Source organism: Jaculus jaculus, chromosome 7 (assembly GCF_020740685.1).
Source record: "Jaculus jaculus isolate mJacJac1 chromosome 7, mJacJac1.mat.Y.cur, whole genome shotgun sequence".
Taxonomy (NCBI): Eukaryota; Metazoa; Chordata; class Mammalia; order Rodentia; family Dipodidae; genus Jaculus; species Jaculus jaculus.
This window is the reverse complement of record NC_059108.1, coordinates 105,288,737-105,295,609: the sequence shown is the minus strand read 5'-3', so window position 1 is coordinate 105,295,609 and position 6,873 is coordinate 105,288,737.

Below are 6,873 nucleotides of genomic sequence, written 5' to 3'. Positions count from 1 at the left end.
CTTAGTCGTATGCTGGGTCTGTCCACTGGTGATGGCTGCTGGGTGGGGAAGGGACTGAACATTCAAATGTGGAGTCTATGCTGGCATGTTAGTATCAGAATCAAATTAGATTGTTGGACACCCAGCTGATGGAGAATCTGTTGATAGTAATCCAAAGTGTTGAGTGTGAGTATAAAGAAAGTTGGTTTCTATCCCTACATGTGGGGACAAGACTGGGAGCAACAAGATGGCTGTGAGGTTGACAAAGGAATGAGACACAGTGGTGGCCATAAGTAGGTCTTGGCAGAGGCCACAGTGGAGAAGCATTCCAACTTGAAATCTATATTTAGAGAGACTGCCTACACGACTTGATAGTAAATTATGTTTTATTTCCCCGAATATTCTCTCTCCTGAGCTATAGTTCCAAGCTGTTCTAGAACAATTATTTTTAGGCCCATTCACTTGACCTCTATTCACATACTCATCTGTCTCAGGAAAACAAACAAACAAACTTCCAAATCCTCTTAAATCACCCTTCTTCCTCCACAAGGCTGACTAAAAAAACCAAGCCATCTTTCCAGTGCCTGGTCTACATCCCACCCAGTGGAGTATCTACAGAGCCTGACGTGACTCTCCGGCCAGCATTTCCCAGGCCTAGCACTCTTGTCCCCACCTCTAGACCTTTCAAGAAACTCACTTCATGTCTGTGCATGGCTCCTGTCCCTTCTGTGCTCGCTGAGGTTCTGTCCCTGTGCTAAAGCAGCCGGGAAGGTTCATCCAGAGGGTGGTGATCAGGACCTGACGCGGTCCTGTGATTCACCCGCTTCATTCATCACAACCCCACGTGACAGGCTGTCCTCAGCACCATCATATGGCGGAGCAAACCAGCACATGGGTACAGTTTGCACATTGTGAGAAAACACCCGGGAAGGATTTACAGGAAGTGGGATTTCACTCTTTGCCTCAGCCACTGCTTCTCCCAGAACTGCTGCACCAGGAACCAATCCATTAGTAAACTTCCATTACCACTTAGCTAAGTGTCTTGGCTAGAACCTGTTTCTGAAGGCTGAGATGGAACACGGGTGTCACTCCATTTCAGCTGTGTGACCTTGAACAGGATACTTAACCTCTCCATGCCTCTGTTTCCTCACTTATAGAAGAGAGACAATAAAAAGTCCTACCTACAAGGCGCTTACAAGGACATCTGCTATAGAACAAGTGTCAAATAATCTTTAGTTTCAGCATCATTTTCCTGTCCCCACAGCCACACATCCTATTTATGCAGAAATCTCCATCCATCAGATCACTGGGCCATGGCCACCACCCCCAGGTGTCTGTGGAGTGCGTTGCTAGGGGAGTGCATAGCAAGGTCATTCTAAAAAGAAAATGAGCTTGATGGAGCACAGTGATGGGATAAGTGTCAGAGATACCAAAGAGACACTTAATAAGTTGTGATTCACTTACTCTGAATAATGTATCAACACAAGAACATTTTCAAAGTATTATTTGGATTGAGTTTCCTTACTGTTCTAAGGTGTGCCTCACTGGCCATGAGGTGTCTGGGGTGGGCAGGAGTAGTCTGTCCTCCCCATTGAGTACTTAGTCATTCACATTTGCATAGTCCAAAGTTCTACAGCTGGAGTTCCTGCCTCAGCTTCTTCATTGCCAGACTCCACAGCTTTTGAGACATCTACCAGTCAAAATAGACTAGATTTCTCTGTGGTAACAGCAGCAAAAACAATACATTTCAGAAGTATAAAATGATAACTAGTATTTCTTGTCCATGTCCCAAGCCCAGGGGAGGGAAAAGAAGGCCACTGAGAAGCCAGGCTGGCACTTCCATAGGTTCACTCTCCTGGTCACAGGGGCAGATGAGAGGGGGGCAGAACAAACTACCTGTTGACTCTTGAAGCTTTTGCCTTGGAGATATCCCATGATGCCCTCCCACTGCATTTGCCTAGGCTCACAAAGGAGAGCTGCGTATGCAACCTGCAGGGATATGTCCCACATACTTGGGAACAGTGATCTAGGCTACGGAACAAGGAGTTCATGAAAAGTGGAAACTCCATCTAAAAGCAGCTTAAACAATTAAGGTGTTATTTTCTCCCACAAGAAATGCAGAGGCAGATCAAGGCCCATGCTAGAAAATTCAGTATCTGAAATGATGTCTTCAGGAATTTATTTTCTTTCTTTCTACTTTGCTTTTCTTAGGAGAGCCACACTGTTGCCATCATAGGTGCAGCAGTACCAGACATCACAGGGAGATCTAAGTATTCAAACATCCAAAGGAGAATGCTTTCCTCTCCCCTCCAGTCTTCTACAGCTGAGAAAGTGATTCCCAGTGTACCTCTTCCTTCTCCTTGGGTCTCATGGGCCAGACTCTTAGACAGTCTTAGGGAAAAGCAAGACCATTTAGGGGGATGAGAGACTATTTCCCCTTCGTACAGATAATTCAGGGTTTTTCTTTTCTTTTTTAAAAAATCTTTTACAGGTTTAGGAATTGGAACCAGGGCCTCATGCATACTAGGAAAGTGTTCTACCTTGGAGCTTCCTCCCTACCCCCTCCAGCCATCTTTTGAGATAGTCTTACTATATTGCTTAGGCTGGTCTTGAACTTGAGATCCTCCTGACTCCACCTCCCAAATGCTAGGATTCCCAGCTCTTGTCATCACTCCTAGCAACAGTTTGGATTTCTATACAAAATATGTTACTGAGTCATGGTACATGCCTGTGAACCCAGCACTAAGGAAGCAAAAGTGGAAGGACTGAGCTCTCAAGGCTAGTCTGGGCTACAAAGAGAGTCTGAGGAAAGCCTACATGGAGAGAAGAGAAAGAAAGAAAGACAAAAAAAAAAAAAGACAGAAATGAGGACAGAAAGAGAATGAGAGACAGAGAGAGAGAGAGAACTGAACATACGGAATCAGGAAAATATAACCTATTTTTACCATTCACAGCAAGGTCTTTTGTTCAGGGTATAAGTAAAGAGGAGCCACAATGTCACTTCACAAAAAGCCTTCATCTATGCTTACATAATTATTCACAGTGGACTAACTATGGTCAAATAAAGCAGGCATTTAATAGGGAAGGATCATTTACCTAAGGATCAGGGAAATAAGAAACTACTTTGGATTGATATTACATCCATTTCAAAAAGAGTTGACCAAAATAATTCACCACTTCCTTCTCCATGACCCCCTCCATTGTAGCCTAAACATTCCTTATCATTTCACTTTTTATTACCCTTATCTGTGTACCTGTCTGTCTCTACCTGTAAGACTATGAGCAACTTGAAAGTTTTAAACTGTTTCATCTTTTTATTCCTGTACATGATAGAAAATAGTAATGGTTATAATAAGTTGTTCACTCTATGTGCCAAAATCCAGTACAAGTCCTTAATGAATAAACACTTCTAACACAGCATCCTATTAGGCATGTCTTGTCATCTACTGTTTCTTTTGAGATAGTGGCCTTGGGTGTACTAGACAAACACTCTACCACTGAGCTACAATCCTAGCCCATTATTTATATTTGATAGAAAGAAAGTAAAAAAGTTACATTTCTTGACCAAATATACAAGACTATGAAATGAGATAGTTAGATTTCAGAGGCAGGCTGCCTTGCTGAGATATGCTTAGACCAGGTAAATTTATACATATTCAAGTGTACATGGAGGTGAGGTGAGAATAGGCGTGAAGAACAAGATCTTTTCTTTGCACACATAAAAATGGTTGTGGTGGTTTGGTCCATGTGTCCCCCATAATCTTAGGTATTCTAAATGCTAGTGTTCCCAGCTGACTAGTAATGGGAAATTAAAGCCTCCTGGAGGCAGTGTATTGTTGGGAATGAATGGGCTTGCAGGTGTTATAGCCAGTTTCCCCATGCCAGGGTTTGGCACACTTTCCTTTTGCTATTGTCCACCTTATTTTGGCCAAGGGGTGATGGCCACCCTCTGCTCATGCCATCATTTTCCCCTGCCATTGTGGATTCTATAAGCCACAATAAACCTTTTTCTTCCTCCCAAATCTGATATTGTTCAGGTGATTTTTGCCAGCAATATGAACCTGACTGCAACACTAATGTTGGTACCAGGAGTGGGGCCATTTGCTGCTAGACACCTGACTGTGTGGCTTTGGCCTTTTGGAACTTATTTTTAAGAAGAATATGGATGGACTTGAAAACTTGGCCTAGGAAGCGCCTTACAGTGCTGTAAGTACAGCTTGATGGACTATTCTGGTCAGAGTTGAAAGACCTGAATGTAGTAAGAACTATGTACTGTGAGGTTTGACTTGTGAGGGTGAGAAAAAGCTTTGCCTGGACTGAGTTAGAGGCAGATTGTGTGAGAGGCTTGCTGTTATGGATGTGTCCTGAGAAGTTGTGCAGAGTTATAGTGCGTAGAAATGGACCGGTGTATACAGAGGGATATGGCCAAAATAAATAAATAAATAAAAGCTTTGGGTGAACTGCTGCCTCTTCAGCTGCAATTGAGAGGTTACAACCTTTTGGGCCAGCTGACCTATACTGGGGCAACAGGAAGAATCTAGATTCTTTTGAAGGGGCCTGAATGCTCAAGGAGTGTCCTGTTCTTCAAAGTCTGCTTTATTTCCCCCTGGATTAACAAATTGGCACCCCACCTGGTATTATGGAGTATAAGAAATGCAGGAAAGAGAGGATCATTCAGTTTGCAATGAGGTCTTATGTAGTGGAAACTGTCATGGCCATTGTGAAGCAAATTTTCTGGATGCCTGCATGTAGACCCAATGGAGTCATGAGGATGAACCATGAATTGCAGTGGATCCCAGTGGAGATGCTGGGATCCCAAGATGGCTGCTAAGGAAAGCTGCCAACCCTGGATGAAGTTCTCCAGGACTGTGAGTAGCCTGGCTTGAGGGGTGGAATTGGAACTCCAGAGACTTATTGCTGGTTAGAATTATCAGACTTGGAGAGTTGTCACTGACTAGAGCTGTTGGACTTGAAGCTACAGAGTTTGATGTTTGCCCTGTTTAAATCTTATATTAGGTAAATATTTCTTTGCTATGTCCAATGCCATCTTTTGAAGTGTAAATGTTTATTCTGTGCCATTATGGGTTTGGGGGGGATGTTTTTCTTTTTGGTATTATGGCTCAGTTAAAAGACCTTGGATTATGAGGATGTTTTAATGTCATTAGGATTGATAAAAAAACTATGGGGTCTTTTAAAGTTGGACTGAATGCATTGCATTTTACATCATGGATGGTTATCAGTTTATGGGGGCCAGGGACGGAATGTGGTGGTTTGATTCAGGTGTCCCCCATAAACTTAGGTAATCTGAGTGCTAGTCTTCCAGCTGATAGTAATTTGAAATTAAAGCCTCCTGGAGGCAGTGTATTGTTGAAGGCAGGCTCAGTGATTAAAGGCCCTTGTTGGCAAAGCCTGATGGCCAGGGTTTTATTCCTGTTTCCATATATGGACAGATGCACAAAGTAGCACATGCAATTTACACACACATTTTCTCTCTTTTTCACTCTCCCCCCTCTCTTTCTCTCTCTGCTTGCAAACAACTAACTAAGATATTTTTTAAGTGGTAGTCTTCTATTCCATGAGAGGAATAATCATGTATCTCTCTTTTGTTCAGCCTGGTAGTTCAGTGTCTCACTTCTAGTACAATTGCTGGCACAGGGAAGATACCCAAATATTCCTGGAAGTTGATAAGGAGAGACTGAAGGAGGGAGGGAATGAATAAGGGGTAAAGGACTGGAGGGATGGCTTAGCGGTTAAGGCATTTGCCTGGAAAGCCAAAGGACGCAGGTTTGATTCCCAGGACCCACATTAGCCAGACGCACAAGGGGGCACACGGGTCTGGAGTTTGTTTGCTGGAGGCCCTTGCATAACCATTCTCTCACTCTCAATCCCTCTTTCTCTGTCAAATAAATAAAAAAATAATAATAATTAAAAAAAATTTTAAAAGACAGGAAGTGATACAGTGTAAAAAACACATGTAACACCCCTTATATCTTCCTATATCTTTTAGGCCTTCTCTTCCTCTGCAATTTTCATGAGCAACTTTGTTCTGAAACGTATTTGTTAAGATAGGAGTAAACATTAGTTTCTAAGTATTAAGTATTCTCAGTGAGAAAGGTTTAAGTGCAACGTTGTTTCTAAGCAGCCAGTCTCTGCTGCCTTGTTACTCACTTGGCTTTTGAAAAAATGTGTCTTATGTAAAATTTTTCCCAAACTGATTTTTTGAGGTGTGTGTATGTGTGTGTGAGTGTGTTTTCATGTGTGAGTGTGGACACATGCAGGCTATGGCATGTATGTAGGACAAATACATACAACTTTGTGTATGAGTCCTCACCATCCACCATTTTTGAGGCAGTTATTTGTTCACTTCTGAGTTACAAGCTAGCTGGCCCATGAGCTTCCTGGAAATTCTCCTGTCTCTACCTCCCTGTTACAGAAGGCCCACTGGGGTTACAGATGTAGATGGATGCGGGATCTGAACTCAGATACTCACGTTTGTGCAGCAAGAGCTTGATCCACTGAGCCACCTCTCTAGCCCTCTACTCTGAATTTTCAAAAAAGAATTTGGACTTACAACTTTTTTTTCTTCTAATTGTGTGCTGTTTGAAATGTCAATGCAATGCAGGGTTGCCAGTTTGGGTTTGGGCATATTGATTTGTTTAAAAGCAATTCAAGGTCATAAGTAAATGAACAGCAATAATTAAGGACCAGGAAATGGCCACTGTGGGTTGATGGGACGGTTGTTCCAATGGCCTCTTCACCAGCCACATGTTACATTAGACAGATAATAGGCTGTGGATGCTGAAAGCACTGTTTTCCTTCTTGCTTTCAGCACCATTATCAGAGGACTCAGCTTCCTGGGATTGCTCCCAACAGCCAAACAGATTTAATGTATTA